At 42.2% G+C, this 27164-nt stretch overlaps 2 long non-coding RNA genes across 2 annotated transcripts in view; one reads left to right on the top strand and one right to left on the bottom strand.

The window, feature by feature from the left end:
• On the top strand, nt 1-21833 carry LOC148415258 (uncharacterized). Its single transcript, XR_015867376.1, has 2 exons — nt 1-508; nt 21375-21833. It is a non-coding gene; the product is annotated as an uncharacterized LOC148415258 (long non-coding RNA).
• LOC148415257 (uncharacterized) overlaps nt 1-25074 on the bottom strand; it is a 28667-nt gene extending 3593 nt beyond the window's left edge. Inside the window, exons 1-2 of the long non-coding RNA XR_015867375.1 lie at nt 24804-25074; nt 21436-21492 (exon numbers count right to left, since the gene is read on the bottom strand). This is a non-coding gene — a long non-coding RNA (uncharacterized LOC148415257). The remainder of the gene's footprint in view (nt 1-21435; nt 21493-24803) is intronic.
• Nucleotides 25075-27164: the final 2090 nt, after the last annotated feature.

The following is a 27164-nucleotide window of genomic DNA, read 5'->3' as shown; positions in this document are numbered from 1 at the left end:
TCAAAGTGGCCGTGACTGAGCTCTCAATGGCTGGGCCGCCTGTGCGCGTGCGCGCGCCCCTGAGGAAAGGGAACGCGCGCCAAAGTCCAAAGTCCAGCCCGGGGGCCAAATGCGGCCCGTGGTCAATTTCCACCCGGCCCGCAGCCTCTGTCATAAAATCAATAACGTCTGGCCCGCATGGAGAATGAATACATTAGGCAGCAGCGCTGTTACGTGCGTGTGCTAAATGCTGCCATCTATAGGCTCAATTAGGAAGAGCAAATCAGTATATGAGTAATTGAATGTATGAGCCCCTAACTTTTTAAAATGGCGACAATCAACAAAAGGAGGAAAGTTGACTGCGCGGGTCGACGGTTCAAGAATGAGTGGAAATTGGACTAATTCTTCACTGAAATACGGAACAACTGTGTCTGCTTGATTTGTAAAGAGACAGTGGCTGTTTTTAAAGAGTTCAACGTGAAGCGACATTACCAAACAAAACATGCTGACGTATATGGCAAGATCACAGGTAAAGTACGCAACGAGAAACTGAAACATCTTGAAGCTAGTTTAATCTCACGGCAGCAATATTTTACAACTATTACCGACAGCCGGATAAGGACAAGTCCGAGAGATTCGAGAGATTTGGTAAAAAAATGCTAAGCTTGTTTGGGTCGACGTATTTGTGTGAGAAGACATTCTCAGTGATGAACTTAAATAAGAGCGGTGTGAGGACACGGCTATCGGACTTTCACTTACAAGACATCTTGCGCATCCATACTACTGCCATAAAGCCACACCTGGCCTTCGTCCTGCACTCCAGATCTCAGTTTCACCCATCACACTCATGCGGATGAGTCATTTTTCATTTACGATCAGTCTGAAAACGTTTTTTTTTTTATAACTGTTAACGCCAGAATAATAACCATTTAAAAATGAATCAACATTTATAGTTACTAATGTCATATTTTAAATGAGCCCTGCACTTGTTAATATGACTATTACTTGTTCATTTCTCTGTTATTGTGTTTAGAATTTTTATAAATAATAAACTGCCATGGTGAGATATTTTTTTATGTTTCAAATGTAATTTGCACCCAAGATTATAATTCTGTGTAACTGTTGCAAAAAAGTCGATTAAAGTGTTAAAAAAAAGTGAAGTTAAATGAATATTCAATTTCAATATTTAATGTCAATTAAATTTTGATTTGCACGTTTCAAATAACCAAAGCACAGGCTTAAGATAGCTGAAATTAAAATAAAAAAGAAAATGTGAAACACAGAACGGCTCGCTGAAACGTGTTTAAATTAATTGCTGTTATATGTAAATAATGCCCGCCAAGGTTGGTCCCCCTACATTTTTAACACACCAAAATCTGGCCCCCTTTGCAAAAAGTTTGGACACCCCTGGCTATGGAAACCAAACCTTCCCAGCTGGACACACACGCTCTTTGGAAAATAAGAATCTTTATTAGGTACAGACAGTGGCAGTGTTCTCCCACCGTATTGTGGCTCATCTTTCGAGTCCGCTCTATATTGCGGATTTCTATATTGCTGGATGAAAGTGGTATTTGTCACGGGAAACAGACTGCTGCGCCATCCATGTGCAACTTATTCAACTTCAGCATCAGTGCTCTCTATGTATAAATCCAAAAGATAGTTTTGTTTTTATGTTTATTGATTCACTTTACCAAAAAAAAAAAGTTCCTGTAAGTTTGATTTCTTTTGCACTTCTGGCAAAGTGCTCAAAATACATCAAAGCACACAAAGATCATCAATTTGGACCGGAACCAAGTTCAAGATGTTGCCCCACATTTTTTGGGAGATTTTGTTCAAACCAAAGTTGAATGTTTTTGTGTGTGTGTCAATCTATACGAGTTGACTGACTCATCCTGGATAAACGACGATCCGGATATTCTTCCCAAAATTACACATCCAGATATAATCAACTACTTGTTCTTTTCACCGAGCCCATACACAGCCGAAGATCTTAAATCCTACATAGGTCTGGAGGCTTACAACCAGATGGCGTGTGGATGGATGTGGGAGATGCAACATTTTCAGAAGAATCAGAATACAGTGGGCCCCAGTGTTACGAACTTAATCCGTTCAGCGGCTACGCTCGTAACTTGAACTGCTCGTATGACGGGCAATCCAAACCTATGTTAATTAGTTAATGCGTGCAAAAACCTTTGGTAAAAACATCACGACTTTATACACATATTAAAAATGAGTAACATAATCTATTGTACAGTTAAATTAAATAACATATACAGAGGAAAAATGACATTTACCTTTGGGGCGACGTGACTTGAGCTGGGTGGAGGCGGAGGGGAGCAGAGACCAACCCGCAGAATTTATTTATTTATTTTCTTAAACGGGAACTTTTCTCAAACTAAAACATATCACCGACGATTTCTTTCTCCTTAATCCATAATAGAAGAAGCCTCTCCATTTTGTTGTCGATCGAGGTCCGTCCCCCGGCAAGGAAAGTCTTGCCCTTAGAAGATTGCCGAGCGGTTACAGCCATACTCACGAGCAAGGTTAACCATGCGTGCGCCTCCTTCGTATTTTCTTTTATTATCTCCTGCTTCGTTTCTATTGTCATCATCCTCTTACTTCTTCCTTTACCACCACTAGCAATTTTAGAAGCCATGTCTAACAGATAAAGTTTGCAAAGTCTTAACAACATTACTTCCTTCCGTTTTTCACTCATTTTCTCTCCTTCCTTCCATCCCGACCAGCTGTGCCATCAAGCTAGATGAAGGTGTTCGGCCAATAGCATACCGGCATTTCCGTGACTGACACCATGACTGAAACAGTGACTGTGACATTGTAAGAGCAGTAGCATATCAGCGTTAATGTGTTAAGCGTGAGCAGATGATTTCGTTAACATAGTAAAGCGAAGTCAATTGTACGTACACATCGACTGGCAATGCGTGGTAAAATCATAGCTATAAGCATCACGAATTTGCACACAGCTAAAATTAGTAACTTAATCTACTGTTTAGCTAATTTAATTAAGATGGATATGCAAAGGATAAATGACATTCTCCTCTGGGGCGACGTGACTTGAGCTGAGTGGAGAAGGAGGTGAGCAGAGACCAACCCGCAGAACTTATTTATTATCTTAAACAATAACTTTTCTCAAACTAAAACATATCACCAGCGATTTCCTTCTCTTTAATCCATAATTGAAGAAGCCTCTCCATTTTGTTGTCGAGCGAGTTCCGTCCCCCTGCAAGGAAAGTCTTGCCCTTAGAAGATTGCCGAGCGGTCACGTCCATACTCACGAGCAAGGTTAACTATGCGTGCGCCTTCTTCGTATTTTTTTATTATCTCCTACTTGGTTTCTATTGTCATCATCCTCTTACTTCTTCCTTTACCGCCACTTGCAATTTTAGAAGCCATGTCTAACAGATAAAGTTTGCAAAGTCTTCACAACATTCCTTCCTTCCGTTTTTCACTCATTTTCTCTCCTTCCTTCCATCCCGACCAGCTGTGCCATCAAGCTAGATAAAGGCGTTCGGCCAATAGCATATCGGCATTTCTGTGATTGACGTGACGCCGGCCAATAGCATCTCCATGAGTGAGCCCGGCACTGTGACCTTAATCGACCAATAGCATATTGGCATCTCCGTGACTGACTCCGTGACTGACACCGTGACTGAGACAGTGACTGTGACATTGTAAGAGCAATAGCGTTCAACTTCGGCGTGATGTGCGTCAACTTCTGATTTAGTTGACGTAGCAAAGCGAAAATTAATGTACGAATACAATTGGCCGGTATGTCTTTTTGTTCGTAAGACGGAAGGTTTGTGCGTAAGTGGGGGACAAAAAACTCTGCGGCCCACGCTCGTAAGTCAAAATGTTCGTAAAAGAGGATGTTCGTAAACCGGGGTCCGACTGTACATAACTCATTTATGCAACATGTGGTAGCTTGATAATAATAATTATGCTTTTCTCGGTCTGCCCGATTTGTGCAACCCGAAACACGGCAATAATTGACCATTTTTCCTAACGATGTTGCAGATATACGTAGTGCTCATACAGTGTTATGGTACGACTACGCTGTTGATGATGCGCTGTGAAAAATATGCTATGCTGTTTGCCGAATCTGTCTGAGCACAAACAAGACAAGCCAGTGCACAAAATTGCGAATAATAGAAAACCTGTGAGGGAAAGGCCAGGGGACAAAAAAAAAAAGTGTCAATGCTTTAGTGAGAAACAATAGCCCCTTTCGCACCGCAGGAACTCTTCCGCGTTACCCGGGAAGCTTTAATTCCCATTTCCCCTTCACACCAAAAAACGTCCCGGGTAGGGAACGTTCTGCTAAGCCTCTACCTTCCCATCCTCTCCATGATGGAAGCCCCCGAAAAGAACACACAGCTACCGCTGCCGATTCCTTTTGTGCAGAAGGTACTTTTCATCATGTACTTTTGGCTAGTCACAAAGCACGGAATTGGGAAAGTGTTCGCCACAACACCGGCTCGCAGTTTTGATAGATTGTAACATGTTATTCAGTTTGTATGCTGTTTTCATTTGTTGACATTTGTTTTCTGGTTTGAATAGATGTTTTCTTAGTTAACGCATTTGTTTTACTTGCGAGAAAGAGACGGAGTGGCCGAGCGAGATGGACGTGAAAGGGGATAAAAAATAAAAAACTAGACTACACATTGGTCCTATCGTTAGGTAGGGAGACAGCAAAAATAGGAATCACGGTTTTACCCAAAGGGAATCCGAGAAGCTTCCCCTTCTCAAGTTTACAGATTGCACAGTTTGAATAATGTATGTCTATGAATTTATTAGTATGAAGTTAACAGCTGCAAATAAAGAAAAAGCAAATTAGGCTCCATTCTCGTGCAACGTGTGGCAGCTTCTTTTGTTGTTCATCATGCTTGTCATTTACCTTTTTAGTGACAAGAAAAATGTGTGTAACCCCCCCCTACCACGTCATCAGTCCAATTTCAATAACCTACCCCCTCCGCTGTCCTTTGGTATGAATGAATGGGCTGAAGACCAGGAACCTCTGACCTGTAACCCCGCGACCAGGAAATCATAGTTCCTGTTTTTGTGTGAAAGGGGCTAATGAGGGCCTTGCTCTCATACATTCCTTGCATCCTGATAGACGTATGTGTGCGTGTGTGTGTACATATTCGCAGGCTGGGTGGTTAGGGTCAAATGAGGCAAGGCAAGGCAGCATTTTAAAAGGACACTTGAATGATTTTCCTTTGAATCTTTCTTAGCTCAAGTTTAAAAGCTTGCCATGGTAAAAAAAAAAGAAAAAGAAACAAACAAAAAAAACATGCCCCCCCCAATGTCTGGCTGCCTTTGGTTTACTCGTGTGCTGGCCCAAAATAAAATGAATAAAATAAAAATGTCCAGAAGCCTGGCTCAGATGCAATGGAGCGATACATTTATTTGTACAGACTTCCAATGCTCTTCATACAAAAATATTTCTAGTAAATGACAAACTCTATGGTAAAAGAAACCGTGTGGCTCCAATCCGTAATCAGTCGCAACTGCCACCTGTGAGGCCAGTGAGCCATACCAAGCAATAAACAAATAACTGTCCAGCTCTTGGCCATGTAAACAGAAATCAAAATGGACTATGTTCACTGGATCATAACAAATGATTTATTCCAAATGCTGTGAATTGGCCCCAACACCATACATACACATGCTCAAATATATGTACATTGGGCCCCCAGTGTAAGAGATTAATCCATTTCGCGGTTGGGATTATGAATTCGCCGTACGGCAGGCAATCCAAACCTAGTTTAATTAGCTAATGCATGTAAAACCCTAGGTAAAAACATAAAAATTGTATATACATATTAAAAATTGGTATCAAATTAGTATAGTAAGTGCTTCTTATACATAATATACATGCATACAATTAAATAAAATCAAATAAAAAACACAGTGGACCCCCGTGTTACAGCGTACCTGACTTATGTTATTTTCATGTTGCGATGTGGAATACTGAGTTTTTTTCATCCTTTCTTCCTGGAATTTTCCTGGTTTTGCGACAAAAACAACTGTCATGACCCTAGGGGCTTAGCTGTATATGTGTTGTTTCGTCTCTATCTGCAGGCGTTTTTAGGTAATAACACTTATTTTCAGTTGGCGTCACACTTGCCTCCCTGCAACGCATCACTACAATTTTGGTCTGCTATTGGTCAGCGTCTCCTCACGGAGATGGTGGTCTTCTATTGGTCGGCCTCACTCATTTCAAAATGGCGGAACGGTAAAGATTTGTTTGATTGTAAGTTGTTACAAAACCGTATTTATAGTGCATTTTACTGCTTAATTCAAATTTGAAAGGGTTAGCCATGGGTCCCAAGATTGCTAGTGATGTTAAAGAGAGAAGTAAGAAGATGATTTACTGTATATAGAAACGATGCTGGATCTAACCCTTATTAGGGATTATGGGCGTAACAAGCGCCACTCAAAGGTAAATAAATCCTTTCTATATTTTTTATTTATGATGTTTTCTGATTTTATACATGTATATTATGTATACATAGCACTTATTATACAATTTTGGAACCAATTTTTAATATGTATGTGTGGCAAGACGAAGTAACCACACGTTGCTTTACTCCTTGCATGCTATCACAAAAAACTCTTACAACACTGTACAAATCAGCAAAGACAAAGACAACAGGTTCAAAGCATCAAAGGTTCATTGCAACATGCCTATTGGGTGAGAGACATGGTCCTAGAGCCCGCCACTCAGCTCCCCCCCGAACACCCAGAAAGGCATAACGAAAACCCCACAGGGTATTCACCAGTCTGACACCCTGAGTACACAGTCCAGTCCTGGGCGGTGTATGTGAGACCAGGGGCCCAGCTGCAACAGGAGTAAGGGTGAGACACAACGTGAAAACCACGAGATGGCATTTCCAAATGGATGTTCTGAGGTTCCGCAGGAGCCGGAGCGGCAGCGCTGATCTGCATGCTGGCAGGCACGGTGGGTTTCTCAGGGAGGACAGGTCTCTGCTGCGTCCCAGGCTGTGCCTGGGTCAGAACCTGCTGTGGCACCAACACAAACTGACCCGGTTTGATGTATACCAGGACTATACCTGAGGGCATGGTGAATCCGAGGGGCAGCTGGAGGATGCTGGCTTGAAGCCTACTGCTGAGGCCGAATGGACTTTGGTGGTGGATGAGGCTGCCCGGCTGGACGATCCCGGTCAACGGCCCGGGACTCCGGAACTTAACTGCACCAGCCGTTCTCCCCAGTGCCTGTACCAGCCTGTTGCTGGCTAGCTTGATCCCGGGGGCACCGAGAGATTGTTGCATTACCCAACGTGTAGTAGGCTGGTGGCCAGATGCCACTACCATGTGGGACGTCTGCGATGATTCCTCATAGGTGGAAGCTGAAACCATGCGGCTAGATTGCTCTGCCAGAACTCAGGCACGTTCGCCGATGTCACGACGGCTACTGATTGCGAGTGTTGCAGTAATGTGGCAGAGGAAGACATCTCTCCAACAGCGTGCTGAAACATTTTGACGTCCCGGGTCACCCATGTGCCAAGACGACCTCTTTAACAGCCTTCCCAAATATTCGAATGTCCGAGGTCACCAATGTGGCAAGATGACCCGTCCAGGGTCACCCATTCTAACGTCTGGGGTTGCCAATGTGGCAAGACGACCCGTCCGGGGTCACCGATTCGAAAGTCTGGGGTCAACAATGTGGCAAGACGAAGAAACCACATGTTTCTGTGCTAGTGTACATCTTTACTCTTCGCATACCATCACAAAAAACTCGTACACTATGTCCAAATCCATCAAAGGTTCATTGCAACATGCCTACTGGGTTAGAGACATGGTCCTAGTGCCTGCCAGTTATGGACAGTTTTGATGTTTTTACCTGGGGTTATAAACGCATTAGCTATTTAACATAGGTTTGGATTGCCCATCATTCTGTGACTTCGCCTTACGAGCCCAACTGCGGAACGGTTTAATCTCGTAATATGGGGGCCCACTATATATAAAGGATTTATTTACTTTTGAGTGATGCTTGTCATGGCCAAATTCTCTAGTAAGGGTAGCCTAGGCTGTGCTAGCTTAGCTTTCTTTGTATTTCTTGATTTTCTCCAGCTTCATTTTCATATAAATCATCTTCTTACTTTTGTCTTTAACATCACTAGCAATCTTGGGACCCATGGCTAACCATTCAAGTTCGAATTAAGCAGTAAAATGCACTATAAATACGTTTTTGTAACAACTCACAATTAAACAAAGCTTTACCGTTCACATAAGATCAAGTCTTTAGGCAGCCATCGTTGTGACCCCCTGCGCTGACCAATAGCAGACCAGCATCTTCGAGACCCCATCACGCTGACCAATAGTAGAACAGTACCAGGTAGTCGAGATGCCGACCAATAGCAGACCAGGATTGTAGTGACACGCTGCAGCGGAGGCAGTTTGATGGCAACAGAAAATAAGAGCAAATACCTAAAAACGTCTCAAGAGGGAGGCAAAACAACAAACGCAACCAACCACGCAGGTCATGACAGTTGTTCATGTTAATCGTAAAGCGGGATAAATGACTCAAAGAGGGGACGAATAAACGCAGTCTTCCACATCGTTATGTGAAAAAAACGTAAGCCAGAGACACCGTAGAAGAAGTTCACACAAATGTGGTTGCATATGTGTGCACGCCCCAAAGTTGTTGTCGTCGTTAAAAGAAAAAAAAAAAGTGAAAACAAAATCCAAACTAGCTGCCGTGACGACTCCCCAAACAAAATTGGCCTACTCTTCAATCACCCCGAGCTCTTCTTTGTGTTCTTTTGAGACGTTGCTCGTCACCCTTCTGTTCTGGCGGCGCCAACTCCCCTCCCTGTCTGACCTGACTGATGTTTGAAAGCGCTACTCCGAGCCTGACAATAGGCAAGGAGGCCGGATCAGCGCGTCCGGGGGCCCAGACGAGGAGCGAAGAGGCAGACCCCCTTGTCGACCAGCCTTGATACTTGAACTTCAGGGTCCTGGTTCCGTTGCGCTCCATTGTTTCCATTCCCGGTGCCTCAGCGCTGCGCAATTCAGGCCGGCCGGATATCATGCAAATTTGCCTTGTGACTATTGAGGTGTCCATGCCTTCTCGGAAATCTCCTACAAATAAGCGCCTCGCCTTTCTGACAGACAAGTTCAAGCAGGGTTCTAGTACCCGATCAAAATAGAGCTTGGACGTCGAGAGCTGAGATTAGGACAACAGTTCTAATATAAAACCATGCCTGATATTCATTTTGATTGAGTAGACTGAGAAAATGAACAAGCTCACGCACAAATGTAAACATCCATACATCTTCTACTGCTGTCTTCCGGGGTCGAGTCGCGGAGGCGGCAGCTTGAGCAAGGATGCCCAGACTTGCACTTCATCCAGCTCTTCCGGAAGGATCACAGGCGCTCCAAGGCCAGCTGAGAGACATAGTACCTCCAGCGTGTTTGGGTCGTCCCCGGGGCCTCCTTCCAGTGGGACTTGCCCGAAACACCTCACCGGGGAGGCCTCCGGGGGCCATCGTAACCAGATGCCCGAACCACCTCAGCTGGCTCCTTTCAACGCGAAGGAGCAGCGGCTCAACGCTGAGCCCCTCCCGGATGACCGAGCTTCTCACCCTATCCCTAAGGAGAGCCCGGATACCCTGCAGAGTAAACTCATTTCGGCCGGTTGTATTTTGGCCGATCTTGTTCTTTCGGTCATGACCCACAGCTCGTGGCCATAGGTGAGGGCAGGAACGTAGATCGAGTGGTAAACAGACAGCTTCGCCTTTCGGCTCAGCTCTTTCTTCACCACAACAGACCGGTGCAGAGCCCGCATGACAGCAGATGCCGCACTGATCCGACTGTCGATCTCACGCTCCATCCTACCCTCACTAGTGAACAAGAACCGGAGATACTTGTACTCCTCCCCTTGGGGCAGGACCTCACTCCCGACCCGGAGAGGGCATTCCATTGTGCTTGTCCAAGTTTCCTTCCTTCTTTCCTTCAGTGATTGGACGTTCAAGCGGATCCTCCCCTCAATATGTTCAATGGCATGAAATCTATCCGTACACATGTAGTTTTTATTTTTGTATGAACCCCTCTACCCTCCATGACAATATATATCGTAAAACATGAATTTAAAAAAATTAAAGGGGCTGTATGAAAAAAAGAAAAGAAAAAAGCGATTATTTCATATGACCTATTAGAGCTTTGAATGAGTCAATGACTTATGACAAAAATAAATTCTATGTATGCTCATTTTATACTGAAAACTCCTGCTGGTGTTGATTGTAACAATGTGGTACCTGCTTTTGAGGGCGGGATAATTAACATTTTTAATGTTTTTCTTTTTTTCTTAAAACCACTCAAAATGTTTAGTGGCATGAGATCTATCCATACATATGCCTCTAGGCATTATATGTCCAAAATATGAACTAGCCACATTTAAAAGCTCTGGAAAATAGCCTGTATGCCCCGTAGCGGTGTTGGCTTTGGCTGATTGCATAGAGGTGTATTAGCTAACCCAGTGTTTTTCAACCACTGTGCGTGCCGCGAGATATTGTCAGGTGTGCTGTGGGAAATTATCAAATCTGTGTGCTTGTGCGGTCTAGCGCCCGGCAGTGTACTCATGTAGTACTCTTCCAACTCTTCCGACTGAGACCAAGCTTTCTGACACCAGGCAGCACACTTCTCTCCAGAATGCCTTGATAGTCTACAGATTTAATATTACCTTGCACACATTCAAGACACCCTGTGCCAGATGCAGCAAAGCAGCCCCAAAACATTACTGAGCCTCCTCCATGTTTCACCGTAGGGACAGTGTTCTTTTCTTCGTATGCTTGGTTTTAGAGTCTATGAACATTGAGTTGATGTGCCTTACTAAAAAGCTCCAGTTTGGTGTCATCTGTCCAAAGGACATTCTCCTAGAAGCTTTGTGGCTTGTCAACATGCATTTTTGCAAATTCCAGTCTCGCTTTTTTATGATTTTTTTTTCAGCAGTGGTGTCCTCCTTGGTCGTCTCCCTGAAGAAAAGAACACTGTCCCTACGGTGAAACATGGAGGAGGCTCAGTAATTGTTTTGGGGCTGCTTTGCTGCATCTGGCACAGGGTGTCTTGAATGTGTGCAAGGTAAAATTAAATCTGTAGACTATCAAGGCATTCTGGAGAGAAATGTGCTGCCTGGTGTCAGAAAGCTTCGTCTCAGTCGCAGGTCATGGGTCTTCCAACAGGACAACGATCCAAAACACACAGCCAAAAACACCCAAGAATGGCTGAGAGAAAAGCGTTGGACTATTCTAAAGTGGCCTTCCATGAGCCCGGATCTGAATCCCATTGAACATCTGTGGAAGGAGCTGAAACATGCCATTTGGAGAAGACACCCATCAAACCTGAGACAACTGGAGCAGTTTGCTCATGAGGAGTGGGCCAAAATACCTGTTGACAGCTGCAGAACACTCATTTGCAAATACAGAAATCGCTTAAATGCAGTGATTGCCTCAAAAGGTTGTGCAACAAAATATTAAGTTATGGGTACCATCATTTTTGTCCAGGCCTGTTTCATTAGTTTGTTTTTTTTAAATAATTATGTTAATCAGCAATTCAAAAGTGATGGCTGATTTTGATTATTTAATTTTCAATAAATTTTTATTTATTGTTACTTTTGTAAGTTTCAAGTGATTTCAGTGAGAATTGTGGGTTTTTCCTTCTTTAACTGAGGGGTACCAACAATTTTGTCCATGTGTGTGTGTGTATATATATATATACATCATATATATATATATATATATATATATATACATCATATATATATATATATATATATATATATATATATATATATATATATATATATATATATATATATATATATTTTTTTTTTTTTTTTTTTTTTTTTTTTGACAGAGGAGCCAAAAATGAAAGAGATATTACATGATCTATTTTCTGTTGAAGTTTAACCCATCCAACATGTTTCAATTTTTTTTTAATTCCTCATTCAAAAATGTTTTGTGCTTGTGGCTCAGATAAAAACCCAAACCATTTGACATGGTACCAGATGAGAGAAAGGACGCTAACACTGGTGTCATACGGTCTGGCTTGCACGTGTTGTCTTTCCCATGTTGCAGAAGACGAACGGTAAAGCGGTGATGGCCTTTCACTTCCTTTTCCTGATTTTTAGTGATTGGTGTGAAGCCCTGGTGTCTGATTGGCTGAGATCCCAAATCCAATGTTTTATTTTCATTCAGGTGGCACCAGAGTCTTACTGCTCTGTTGTCTGGAAGGGGAAGAAAAAAAAATGGTGTTGCCTTGCAGCATATGGGGGGCTTTATGCAAATGAGCGAGATGCATGTTCACAAACACAGACAAACAACCCCCCACTCCCGCCCAGCCCCTCATTAATGGCTCCTAAAACCAGAACCCCGCATCCACTCGTAATAAGCTCTCCGCCAAGACCCCCCATAGACACACACACACGCACACACACATACACACACTTTATCTATGTTCTCGCACAGTCTACTGTCTCCAACCAGTAGACACCCCAAAATGTGACCCCCCCCACCCCCCCCCCCACCCCATGGCGTGCGCGCAATTTTGCCCGAAAAGCATAGCGCACAGCGGCTGCCTCCGCAGCCTCATGCAAATGGGGCCACCCCCGCCATCTCAAATAATGAGCTGTCCACATTTTAGCAGTCTGGCCACGTCCTGGCTGCATCCTGGCTTTCCTGCCATGCTACAATTTGTCCCCGAAAGCGCAGCGTTGTGCACAACGCACAAACCCCTCCCCCCCCCCTCCCCCCAAAAATGGGCCGGCACTACGTTGGCACGCCATGCTGATGAGCCGGAGTGACCTGGAGCTCGCCTTAATTAGACCGTGTGCTCGTCTGAGCAAGCTAGCTTAATTTGCTTAAGCTTCGGTCAGTGCTCCGTCCAGAACACAAAACTACGCAAACACACAAAACAACAAGTCAGCGAGGATTACCAGTGATTAAAATCCATCCTAACACGTGATTGTTGAAGTTTTCATTAGCCCCTTGCACACCACAGGAAACTCTTCCGCTGTACCTGGGTAGCTTGAGTTCCCCTTTCCCTTCACGTCAGAAAACATTCCGGGTTCTGTGCTCCTAGTTGCCACTAGGGTCTCCGCCTCTGTACCTGGGTAGCTCGAGGAGGGCGTGCTAGCTAACGCTGATTGGTTGTTTCAACTTGGGGGTGTGTTGTTTCGGTATCAGCAGCTGGCATTATGCTTTGTTTACACTGTGGCCAGTTTAATATTTTGAAATAATGGAAGGAGAGAAAATTGATAGGTGGATGGGTGCTCTGAAACACACTCTACTGCGTATTGACAGAGAAGAGGACATCCAACTCCAATTTGCTTTAACTACGAGAAAAGGCAAGTCACTGACTGGAATGCCCACCATGAGCTAGCGCGTTTGTGACGCGGAGCATTAAAAAAAAAAAAAAAAAAACACACAAGAAAAGAGCACTGACTAAAGGAGATTTACTTTCAGTCAATCTGGATCAGAAATCCACTACATTTGGTGTTCACCGTGTATTCTTTTTATAGTTTTTTTTGTCGTAGGCAACATGCCAAAAGACGCTGAAATGCCACCCGGAAGGCGAGGTACGACAAACATGTCGTCAAAGCGACTTCGCCCCCTTCTACTTCTCGTTGTTGAGGCAAACTTGACATTGAACCATGGAAAACCAGGCAAGTAACCACCGAAGCAGACTAATGTCAGCAGACAGCCGGATCCCAGTCCGTGGCATGCACTGGTCTGAAAGCTCTGGATCTCAAAGCACATGCGGAGGGGACATGGAAATCACTCCTGCTGGCGCTCGCCTTAGCCTGCAAGCTTTCCACGATGCCAGCTCCCGAAATGAACACAGACCCACCCCTGCCAATCGCTGTCACCTTATACTTTTAGCTGGTTTCCCGTCACAAAGCACTCGCTGGAAGTGGGAAAGTGCTTGTTCCGCCAGCGACTCGTGGTTTTCTCGGTATATTGTGTCATATGTTATTTAGTATGTATGGTGTTTTCATTTATTTACATTTGTTTTCTGTTTTGAATGGATGTGTTCTTAGTTAATGCATTTGCACCATTAGGAGAGGGTGACACCAATGCAATACGAATAACTCCCAGCACAGATGGCAGAGCACCCGGACTTGCCTGCCGTCGTCGGCAGAGGCAAAGTCTGGTGGCCATCTGGATGGAAAAAGCAAACAAAATGCACATTATGCCTACGCAGTGACGACTAAGGCAGCCGTCAATTAGCGGTTGGCAAAGCGCTTCGCAAGTGTTCAGTCAAAATATTTGTTAGTCAAAAAGACTTCCAAGACTTTTTTGAGTGTCAAATAGACTCCCGAGACTTTTCAGACCTTTTCAGTGAGTCAAAATAGGAGTTGCTACTGCATCTCCATGCTTACTTTTAAACCTCACAGAAGGGCAGTTCAAAAAGACTCCCTGGACTTTTGACTCTCCAAAAAGATTCCCAAGACGGTTGTCGGGTCTTCTTTGGATTTTCAAAAAGAAGACCAAAACTTTTTGGAAAGTCAAAATACGAGTCTTCTTTGAACATGAATATCTGAAATACATAAAAAGCTGCTGTGATGTTAGCAGTCGGTTTGGACACGCACTACCAAAAAGAGCCCCCAAAACACACTTGTGTTTCTTTTTACGGGACATTTTGAGATGGTCAGCCATTTTGATAATGTGCCACAAGTCTAACCATGGATGGCAACTTTAGATTGTAATGATTGCAGGGCAAGACATATTTGGGTGATTATTTGTATGTTGATAATGAGTATATCAATCAGTACACACACACACACACACACACATATATATATATATATATATATATATATATATATATATATATATATATATATATATATATATATATATATATATACCTGAACGTGTATGAAAAATATGTTGATAATGAGTATATCAATCAGTACACACACATATATATATATATATAATATATATATATATATAGATATATACATACAGTGGGCCCCCGGGTTACGAACTTAATCTGTTCAGCGGCTACGCTTGAGATGGCTACGCTCGTATCTCGAATTGCTCGTATAGCGGGCAATCCAAACCCATGTTAATTCGTGAATGCGTGCAACGCGCCGAAGCCATAGGTAAAAACGACACACTGTATACATATAAATTTGAGTGACATAATCTGCTGCACACTTGCGTTATATAATAAATACAATGGATAAATAGCTTTTACCTTTGAAATGACAAGACTTGAGCTGGATGTAAGCAGAGGGGGGCAGAGTCCAATGCTCAAAGTTAACACGGTGATAGATATGCTATTGGTCTTACAGTGTTACAGTAACTCTTTCAGTCAGGGTGCAAATCACGCAGATACTAAAACATCATCCTCTTATTTCTCCGTGACTGACTGATAATTATTCGCACTTTTTTTTTAAACGGTTGGAATGTATTGACAATTAATTAAAAAAAAACTCACATTTAAACCAATGACAATTCTTTGTCCTCCAATCGGCACATTTAATTTCATGTCAGCTGTTTTTCCCTTTAGCTGTACAAACACTACACTTAAATGGTAATATATTTAGACACCGTGAGTGAGACAGTCAGTGTGACGTTGTAAGACCAATCGCGTTCACGTTACTGCCACAAGTATCTATTGATGATTGATGATGTCGCTACTGTTGATTTTATTGACGCAATTAAACGAGAACATTTCTACACACTCAATGGCCGGCATGTCGAATTGCTCGTAAGGCGAGAGGTTTGTTCGTAAGCGGAGAACAAAAATCTCTCTGATCCACGCTCGTAAGGCGAATTGTTCGTAAATCAGGGTGCTCGTAAGCCGGGGGCCGACTGTATATATATATACCTGAACGTGTATGAAAATAAGACAGTCACATTTTGGAGAATTTCATATTTTAAAAAACTGTATACACTTAGTCAGTCCACACCTGTGGATGTTAGAGTTTTTATTTTTTTAAAGCACTTGTGAAGATTCAGGTTGCTTTGTTAATGTTTGAACAGACGGGTCATTTTTGATGCCAGAGATATGAATAAAAACTTTTCTGATGGTGTCAATAAAACCTGGTTATCACGGCACTAGCTATCTTGTGCCTTGGAAAATGTACCTGAGTCTTGACCTGTTGCTATACAAACAAGTTCTAACTCGGCCCATGTGCCACACGGCGTCATACCTGGGAGTAAATTCTACCAAATATCATCATGATTTAACTATCTGCATTCTACTTGAGTTTAGTGAAAAAAACTAGGAAGCACTGCTCCAAATCATCTTACCGTGTTGATACATGCCGCTTGCATTTCTATGTGCAAGTAATGTCAGGGCGGTGCCGCCCGCCCGCACATCCCCTCACTGGCGAGTGTGGCATGAGTATCACTGTGCCGTTTGGCTGTAAAATGCACAGGACAATGAAGGTGTTGGCCTTGGCCTGGAGAGGGACTGATGTGGGCCCAAGATTCCCGCACAATGCCCCCATTGAGTCGCTTCACGCATGGGTGTTAACTCCCCATTCCTTCACTCACAATAAACCCCCCACACCAACACACACGCACAAGGGACAATGTTGCCTCAAAGCAGGCCTTCTCCATCCAGTGAGAAAGAATGGAGACTTTATTTTGTATGACCCGTGGTTTTGGACTTGAGGTGCTAAACAGCATAGTGCTGACAGGGCCGCCATTTTGATAATTGCAATACTGTAGCTAGCGCTCGTTTTTAATAGAGAAAGAAAAAGTGCCACAGAATTAACATCCTGCTCAAAGTGGAACGTTGCTTGTGTCTAATCAAGTGCCTCCCTGTTGTCCAATCAGGAGTGAATCAACACCTTCCTGCCCCACCCACACTAACCACTTCTTCAAGTTAGTGTGCTCCCTTTTTGTTGCCTGCTCTTTTGTATTGTGTGTGTCTTGTTTGATTTTTTTGCATGCTCTTTTTTTATTGTCTGTCTTTTTTCTTGCGTGCTTTCTTTTTATTGTGTGCGTGTTTTTTCTTTTGTGCTCTCGTGTTTTTGTTTTTTTTTGTTTGCGATGACCTTTTTATTTGCTTAGTTTTTGCTTGTGTGATTTACACTTCAGGGCCACCGCGTCATTGTCTGTTACATTTCTAGCATAGGTAGCCAATGCACATTCACGCCAGGATTCCTTCACAATTGTTCTTTCGACATTTTTCTTTTAAAAAAGAGAACCTTCCAGGCGGTTTCAAGCATTGTGACTGACCATAGACTTTTGGCAGGGATTTTGGCAGCTTAATGATCAAAACAGAGCTACCCATTCACATTAGGATATGTAAAAAGCACAAAATAATGTCATTTGACGATGACAAAGTGTTTTTTTAACATGTTTTGTTTTTAACATGTTCACAATTTCCTCTTCAAAAAATATGTTGTCGCCATTTTTTCTTCCCCACAAGTGTACACATCAGAAAAAAAATATGTCAAGTCAATCGCTGCTACAACTGTGAAGATGATTATCGATAATGAAATTGAAATGTGTTTTTTGCTCCTGTTTATAACCAAGATAAAAAAAAATTCAGGAAGCTCTGTAGAAACAGATCATTTGAATCTGGTCCATCTGAGAAGACTTACATTAAAAAATATGTTGGATACTGCAAAAGCAAAATCAGTCAATAGCTGTGGCCCAATTGTTACGTGTTGGCTAATAAGCCTACACATTTGATCATTTCACACTTTCTGCTTCTGGAACATCTGAGGAGCCCTCTGAATATTTGCCCTTACAGAGCTGTGATGCTCATCACTCGCATTGCCACCTGCTCCAACTTTTTTTCATTGTCTGCCTAGCGCAGCATGACTGCCACTGCGTTAGCCAGCAAAAAAAAAAAAAAAAAGTTGGAAATATCTTCTCTAGACTTCTTTTATAATAAAACAGTGTTTCAAATATAAACTCTCCAGTGTTATCAAACTTGGCGGTGCTATATTGAGCCACCATGTTTAATGGTGGAAATAGCTAAATTAAGTTATTTTAAAAATAGAAAAAAACAAAACAAAAAAAAAAAAACATGTTGCTCAATCAGCTAACGTTAGTTCATGGTCATAGCGTACATTTTAAACTCAGACATTCAATTGTCAAGTTTGGTTGTTGTGAGTTTGTGGGGTTTTGTTCATGTTTGTTTTTAGATAATTGCACTTATTTACTATTGCCGTCAAACTGCTTCCATGCAATGCGTCACTACAATGCTGGTCTGTTATCGGTCGGTGTCTCTTCACGGATATGCTGGTGTGCCATTCGTGTGCTGGTCGGCCTCACTAATTCAAAATGGAGTAACGGTAAAGCTTTGTTGGATTGTGAGTGGTTACAAAACCGTATTTATAGTGCATTTTACTGCTTAATTCAAAGTTGAATTGGTTAGCCATGAGTCTCAAGATTGCTTGTGACGTTAAGAAGATGATTTATTTGGAAATGAAGCTGGAAATAATCAAGATATACGAAGCTAGCCTAGCCTAGCCTAGGCTACCCTTACTAGGGAATATGGCCATAACAAGCGGCACTCAAAAGGTAAATAAATCTATATCTATATTTTTTATTTATGATGTTTTGTGATTTTATACATGGATGTTATATTTACATAGCACTTAGTATACTATTTTGGTACCAATTTTCAATATGTCTGTACAATTTTGATGTTTTTATCTTGGGTTCTAAACATATTAGCTATTCCACATAGGTTTGGATTGCCCGCCATACGGTGAATTGGGTTTACGAGCCCAACCGTGGAATGGATTAATCTCATTACACGGGGGCCTACTGTGCATTTATATATATATATATATATATATATATATATATATATATATATATATATATATATATATATATATATATATATACTGTATGTATATGTGTGTATATGTGTGTGTGTGTGTACAACAGATTGTATGAATGTTTATATCATGTATGTATGTGTGTCTATCTACAGCAATACGTCTGTGTATATGTATATTTATATATACAGTAAGTACAGTACATACTGTATATACAGTGTGTGTGTATACATCTGTGTATGTATTGTGTGTCTGTCTACATGTATATACGGTGTATATATGTATGTATGCTGTATATATTTCTGTGTATAAAACAAAATGTATATTCATATTTTTAAACTCTTGTTCTATTGGTGTGACTCAGCACTTTCAGTCAGCATGTGAATAGAAAAAAAATTAGGCCAGCATGACAGCTATCTTGCTATTGTAGCGCTTTTAGCACAATAGTGCAAAGTAGCCTTTGTTGAGTCCACACACCAATTTTGAGTTCAAGTTGAAGTTATGACCTAATTGTTGTCTCCTCAGAACCTTGATGAACAAGAGAGCATGAAGCATTCTGGGGGCTAGCAGGTGTCCCTCTTTCGCAGCGCCCGCCGGCCAGCTTGTTAATTTGCACACCAGTGTGCATGTGTGTGTGTGTGCGTGTGTGTGTGTATCAGTGATGGGACTTGACCCGAAGGAGTTGGTGCAGTGTTCGCGTGTCTTGCTGGGCGTGGGAAAAAGACTGGACCCCTTTTCACAGCTGCCTCGGCTGAGGCCTAGACTCTTGGGGGGGGGCTACCCCTAGCCTTGTCGGACGACCCCCCCCCCCCCTTCAATCCTATTCATGCTGCAGCCTAGTGGCTTTCAAAAGCTTCTCCCAGCTTCCATCTCTTGATAAATACATGTTATTATCCAGCGCCCTGGTTTGCATGAGATCTCCAATTTGCTGCGGAGGCCTTTTTGGAGCCAGCAAGTGCAAATTTCACTTAAGTAATCTCCTTGTGTTAATATTTGTACGGAGCAACGCGTGAAGAGAATTTGCCGTGAAGAAAGTTGAGCAAAAGGTTTTCTTTTATTGGATTATTCCATCTGCCAGCGGCTATTCCACAGTAGCGTATGCATGCGCCCGCCCACCCCGCACCCACTCTCTGCAATGCATTACTGTGGAGATTTATCTGCTCTCAGCCCGAATAATAAGGAGGTTATGATTTACACCCACTGAAGAAAACAGCACTGCCGCCAGCCCGCTCCTTGCATATGCTAATAGCAGGCTTGGGAAAATGGGAGCAACCCAAAAAGTCTGTGGGAAATATTTAAACAAGTGGGTGTCCCATTGAGCGTCAAGGTTGCATAGCCATCAAGATTTGACCTTGATGATAAAATGCACTTTGTGCATAATTCTCGAGAGAAGAGCCCAAGTGGGGCAATGGGATTTACTCTGAATGGATGACAAGCGCCGTTTCTTCAGGCAAAACAACAACGAACCGAATCCGGCCAGCGGCATTAAAGGGCGAAAGGGCAGGGGTGAGGCAAGGCTCTTTCCACGCGTGTGGTTCGCCAAAGCAAGCTCGGGCCTGACTTCCGCACTGGCCTAATGGGATAAAGGAAGCGCGGCAAAGATTACACGGCCACCTACCACACTATACCTGACAAATAGGATCATCAGGGTGCCAAGGATAAAACGTGTATTGCATGGCAATCAAAGACGTGTGTGTGTGTGGGGGTGTGTTGGGGGTGCAAGAGATGTTTATACTTGAAAGCAAAAAGAAATGATGTAGACTTATGTCATTGTTTCTCTAGTGACACAGTTTGTCAAAAAGCAATGGAAACTTTGAATGCGCGTCGAACCAAAATCACCAGTAATTTATTTGTTTGTTTGATTGTTTCTGTTTTTCTTTCAAATGAAGTTGTTTCATCTTAACCCCTGCACAGTATTTGGAGCATTTTTGGTTCTTTTGATCTACATCAGGGGTCACCAACTGGTGCAGAGGAGGATGGAAAAAATGCTGTATAGGTGCCCTCGAGAACCAGAGTTGGTGACCCCTGGTCCACATCATTCTGGTATTTTTTTTAGCCAAGGGATGGCACACTCCCAAGTGGTGATGCCTTGTTCAACTTTGACATGTCGTCATCATCTGGGTGAAATTTCAGCTCCCTACTGCCTTCTTTCAATGCCTTCCCTTTGATGTGAAATGCCTCTTATGTCAAGATGGACAGGTCGGACAAGCTAGCGTACAAGGGTGCATTTGCTCCATTTCTTCCAAGTACAGATTCATGTGAGGATAAAAACAATAGAAAGATAAATTAGAAACACCGCTATTTAGGCTGCAGAGAGTTCAATGTCAAAATAGAGTGACTTAAGCTTGCAACCCTTTTCCCGAGCTCTTCCTTGAGACCCATTTATTTTTATAGCAGAGCTTGAAGATTATAGGAAAACCTTTTCACAAGGGTTCTACATGCAGGAACAATTGTTGCATTCTTTATTTGCCCTCTTGTGGAACATAAGGCCGTGCCTGTCAGGGACTGAAAGAGTGTTACAATGTCAAAATTGAGCCTCCTTGTGAAGCGCTGTTCCCTGGCTATGTGGTCATTATAATTTTTCTTTCTTTTTCAGTCAAACCAGTCAAAAGATAACATTTTCAAAGCTACAAATGGGATCTGAGGTCCACACGTACCTGCAGGATGACAGACCAGCTCCTCTTCAACTTCAGGCCTGATGTTTTGGCATCCTCCTTCCAAAGGAAACCACAAAAGACAACGTCAGCCCATGGAAGCACAGAGAAAGGAGGAACAGCTTGATCAATTATTTCCCTGTTTCTCTCTTTTTTTGTTTGTTATATTTTGCTCCATGTGAGCATCTTGTTCCGTTGCTAAGCTATAAAGAAACATGCATGCTAGACGCTGCGTGTTCCGTGTAAAACAATGGGAGCTGCAGCCACACATCCAAGTTGTCAGGCTGGAGGTGGAGCATGGTGGGACTTGAGGGATGCTCACTCAGCTCCAAGAATAGATCAAAGGCCATGCTTCGCTCTGTTTTCTTCTTTGCTCGCAAATAAATAAATAAATAAATGCACTCCATTTGAATGGGATTAAGGAAAAAAAAATCAACAGTTAGCTTTGAATAGCTGGGAAGGGATGTTTTGATATAATGATTGCTAGTGTCAACATGGATGGTAAGCCAAAACTTCACATCTTCACAATTTTTAATGTCTTTCCAAAATTTGTACACTCATATGGGTGTTTTCTATTCTGTTTTTTTTGTTTTTAACATTATTGAGCTAGCAAGCAAGTCTTAAAAATTGCTTGCCAGCTTTCAGATGCAATGGTGACACAACTTGACATTTTTAGGGTTCATTAAAAAAGTGTGGGTCTTTTTTGTTTTTTTCAAGTAATAGGTCATCAATTAGACACTCCTGCAAATATAATGCAAATTAGCCGTGATTCAGGAGAGCCCATAGGAAAAGGTTGAAAACATTTACGCTTCTTGGTATGTTGTGGGTGAAACAGGACCCATTTGAAAGATAAAGTAATTGTTGAATGTCAGTTTTCAGTAGCTTATGGGATGATCAAAATATTGATTGAAAATGGCATTTGTATACATTTTTGTAAATGTGTTTCTGTTCTAATGCTTTCTGGAAAATGTGTATACTGTAAAATCCAGGTCCAACTGACCCAGAGACACTATTTGTGTTTCTAAGAAATGACCATAAAACACTGTTGAAAGCAAAATACTGGATTTCAATTGTAAACATTTGGGACACGTTCTGGTGATTAAATACAGTACGTTCCAGCTCAAAGTAAGCCACGGATGCTATTGCTTTGCTCTGCAAGCCAACAGAAGAGCTAAATACACAATTCCCATGGATTCATTCTCTACCACTGACAAATATAAAATATTAAAGATTCATTTTCGCTAGATGATCAGAAAAGTTGTATCCAACATCCCGAGTTTCAGCGTAAACTGAACATTCATTCGTAGCTTGTGCAAAATAAAAAATAGCTATTCATGCCTGTGCAAAACTTGCTAACTCATTTATGGCCAGCAATGTCAAAAATCCATTTTTTACAAGGATGACAGAACCAAATCAACACATTTGTTTTCATTAACAGCTGTAATGATCAAAAATCCTTTTGAACTGGACTGTGTTCAAATGTTTAAACGTTCATTTTGGATCAAAATGTCAAACTGTTCCAGTCCCAAACACAAAGATGTTTACAAAGAGTAGTTTCATCATTAGTTGACTTAATACACTTGCAGAATATAAAGAATATATGCCTGAGTATTGTTCTATTGTCTGTCTACATGTGAAACCGCATCCGTTGTGTTCATATATCTCAAAGCGATAGTCCAGGGCAAAACATGTTTGGATCAAGACAAAAGAAAAACCTAAAAATATTTTCCAGTGGTGGGTCTCTAGGCGAGTTTGATTCAGCTACTCCAGAACATCAATCTGTTTCTGGTCCATCTGCCACAGAATAGCTACTAACATTGAGCAAAACTCATTAATGTTTTGCAAAAGAGTCACTACAAGAAAATGTAGCAATAACTTGATTCCTGTTCCATTGAATTTGCTCTTAATTTGAGAATAAAAAACGTACAGTTTCTGTTGTGGCATGAAAAAGCATCCAATTATCAAAGGCATAAATTTTTTGCGAAGGAGCAGCTAGGAAGATATAACAATAAGATACATTTTGTAACATCATTCAATGACATAACCCTGTTGAAATTTCACTCCAGGGCTACTCATGTCCTCGTTTGAAAAGGATGCTCTCAGGGGTGTTACGCATAACATGCTAGGTGTAAAACTCCAGTCAAGGATTGGTATCCTGCATCCTTTTTTCTCAAACACACCTGATTCAAATGATTAATATTCAAGCTCCTGCAGAGCTTGCTGAAGAGCTAATCATCATCATCATTAGAATCAGCTGTTTTGAGGAGAGAAACTTTGAAAACATACTGGATACCGGCCCTGGAGGCCTGGAGTTTGATGCCTGTGCATTACATGTTACCTTTAAGGTAGTTTCCTTGTTATATAGGAACGGCCTGCTTTGCTTGAACATTTTTTTTCTTTAAGATTATGCACTTAAAATGTCACAACACATAAATAAGCTAGAGGCTCATAACTCTGGCAACACCCATGCTGGTTTGGTTAGCTTGTCGTCTGTGAGGCTTTGCCTTGTGTGCTAGCATTAAGCTAGCCAACTTTTGCAAACGCTCCCTTCTGTGAATACGGAACATGTCATAGTAAGAATAAATGGTACTGGAATTGTGTGGATGGAAGACTATGAAAACGAATCAAATATTTAGGCACCTGTAAAAAAACAACGTATTTATCAAGAAATTATGTCATCTGTGTAGTCCAAATGATGGAAAGCATCCTGGCATAAACAAACACATTTGAAAGATGGAGGCTGCTGCCAACGACATCATCACGTGCCCCCCAAACCGGCCAATCACGTGGAGCGTCGCCACGTCTTCCCTTCTGATTTTATTCCACCTTCGGCGGACCTTTCTTGAGCTGACAAGTTTGGAGCGAACTCGAGTCTAGACGCCTGGTCCGCCGATCCTTTGCGGAGCGCATCCATATAGTCGGCATCCTCGTCCTTTTTTCTCGGCGGTGGCGTGCGCATCCTCTCCGCCGTGGATGACGATCGAGCTGCTCCGATGCGAAGAGTTCGGCGCCAGTTAGTACTTTCGGTTCTCTAGCTTTATGAAATCAAAACTCATACAGCTAGATAACCAAAGACACAAACTAAGCCTTGAAGAGGCCGTGGGTCGCACTTCCCGGAGTCGAGATGCGTGAGAGCGCGTGGACGCGCAAATACGCACCTGCAGGGTCGTCATGCGGCTCTGCTTATATTGGCCCTAACTGGATAATCCTTCCCTTGGATGTCTGTATACTTATTTGACATTCAATGGTTAAATATCGCGAAAAGTATCGCGGTGGAATACTATTTCCTTAGCACCGCATCTTTTTAAATGCATGTGTAAAATAAAGTGAATGTGTTAAAATACATAAGAAGCGTTCAACGTCATACTTACTTGCACTACAGGATGACGAATGCTCACTGTTCCAAAATACAAGCTCAAATCCGTTTTTCGTGCAAGTGACATCCCTCAAAAGGTGCAAAAAAGAAAGAAAGAAAAAGAAAGAAAGAAAAAGAAAGAAAGAAAGAAAGAAAGAAAGAAAGAAAGAAAGAAAGAAAGAAAGAAAGAAAGAAAGAAAGAAAGAAAGAAAGAAAGAAAGAAAGAAGCGTGCAGCCTGTGCAACTCGGAGTGGTGTCCGACTCCTTGCAGAGTGCGACTGGCCAAGTGCAAGATGTGCACATGGTGAGCACGCACACACACAAGCACACACACTGCACGCTAACTCCGCCTTGCCTCCAGCATGATGGGGGCGGGGGCGGGGGGGGGGGGGGGGGGGGGAGATGGAGAGGCGGGAATCCGCCAAGATTTGAGCCTATATGGAAATGAATAATGGTCTTTTATGACCTCCCATTTTCTAGTGTGATGGTCTCGAGGGCTTATTTTTAAACGTGCTCCATCACGAGGAAAAATTTGCGCCTAAGATATGTGCAATATGTATTCTCTCGATAATCATTCCCGACAGCCCTACACCACCGTCAAATGCAGTAAAAAAAATGCCTATGAACCATGAACACAACGATGAATTTGTTTTTGTTGAATATGCAATTCCAAAACCACATTCATGCTGGTAAATTCAGTTGTGTGTGATTTTGGCATTTGGGTCTGTTTATTAATCTCAAATTTGATTGAAAACACATTTGTTCGCCTGAGTGCTCATAATTTGCACAATTTTCGAATTTTGCAGAGCAAACCTATGGACTGCATCCTCCCAATTTAATCCTATTGGCTTCTTAACGACACTTTTCAACCATTTGCAATATTTTCACGTTTATTACTTTGATTTATTTTACCAGCCCAGGTATAATAATGCTTCTGTGGTCATGTATTTATAGACGCTGGCTGCATTTATTTTGCTCATTTCGCTGAATTCGAAACAAATGTGTCGGATTTCTTTTGACCAAGGTACATATTATGAATTAGCCACATATCGCCTCAATGTAGTTGCGTTGGACAACACAATCTCGACCAGGCATGTCCAAACCCAGTTCTAGAGGGCCGCCTATCCGGCATGTTTTGGGGGTTTCTGTCCTCCTACCACACCTGATTCAAATGATAAGCTCATCGGCAAGCTCAGCGGAAGCCTGACAACAAACCTGATCATTTGAATCAGCTGCATTGGATGACGGAAACATCAACAACTTGCAGGATAGGTGGCCCTCGAGGACCGGGTTTGGACATGAATGATCTACACATTTAATCCGTAATTTACAAGAAAAAAAAGGCATTTACAATAAAAAGATATATACAGCGATCCTTCGCTACTTCGCGCCTCGCCTATGTGCCCTCAGTGGATCGCAGATGTTTTATTTTTAATTGAATAAACAAAAAAGAAGCTATATTGCGGAGAGATGCGCTATAAAGGTTTCCGGCATGCCAGCCAGACGAGGTAACTATAAATACTCTTCCCACGGACACTCCTCAAAGTCTAACTACTGCAGTATACACATTAACTTGAATCTTAACATTTTATTATACAGTAACTGTACAGTAACAGGAAATTTGAAGTGCTGTAGTCTCAGAAAGAGCCGCGGTCATATACGTGTGTGTGTATATTATATATATATATATATATATATATATATATATATATATATATATATATATATATATATATATATATATATATATATATATATATATATATATATTCTTTTTCTTTTCGTAGGATGAAGCAAATTGGGGTTATAGTGTGATTGGAAACACACACACGCGCGCATGCCTGCCACACTACTGAGTGATATGAAGTTGTAACTACCAGGCTACCAGTCGAGATGAGCTCATACACACACACACACACACACACACACACACACACACACACACACACCTATACACGCACCTACACACGCACACACACACACACACACATTCACACACGCGAGCGCACGCACACTCACACACACGAAAGCGCGCAAATTTGAATCACGCGATCGTGTGTTGGCTGCATATGTGGGAAAAAAAGAAGCAGGGCGAAGTTATCCCTGGAAAAGGTTTCCAAAGGAAGAGCAGGCGATCAGATCTGCTTGCATATCTGATGATGGCGCGCGCGGGCAATCGGTTGTGTGACTGGATCGGGCCCGGCAAAGATCTTTGATTCCATATGGCATCATTTATAAGGAGGTCTAATTGGCTGCAGGCGGATACTCGCTCTCCAAAATGCAGAAATGCGCGTGCACGACAAAGCTATATCGTATAATCATGAAAACAAAATGGAGGCATTTACAAGCTAAAGTGTTCAAGACAGACTTTCCCCAA

The sequence above is a fragment of the Hippichthys cyanospilos genome, chromosome 12, assembly GCF_059441005.1.
Source record: "Hippichthys cyanospilos isolate Australia breed blue-spotted pipefish chromosome 12, RoL_Hcya_1.0, whole genome shotgun sequence".
NCBI classification, from domain to species: domain Eukaryota; kingdom Metazoa; phylum Chordata; class Actinopteri; order Syngnathiformes; family Syngnathidae; genus Hippichthys; species Hippichthys cyanospilos.
This window is presented reverse-complemented; position numbering and strand designations above follow the sequence as displayed.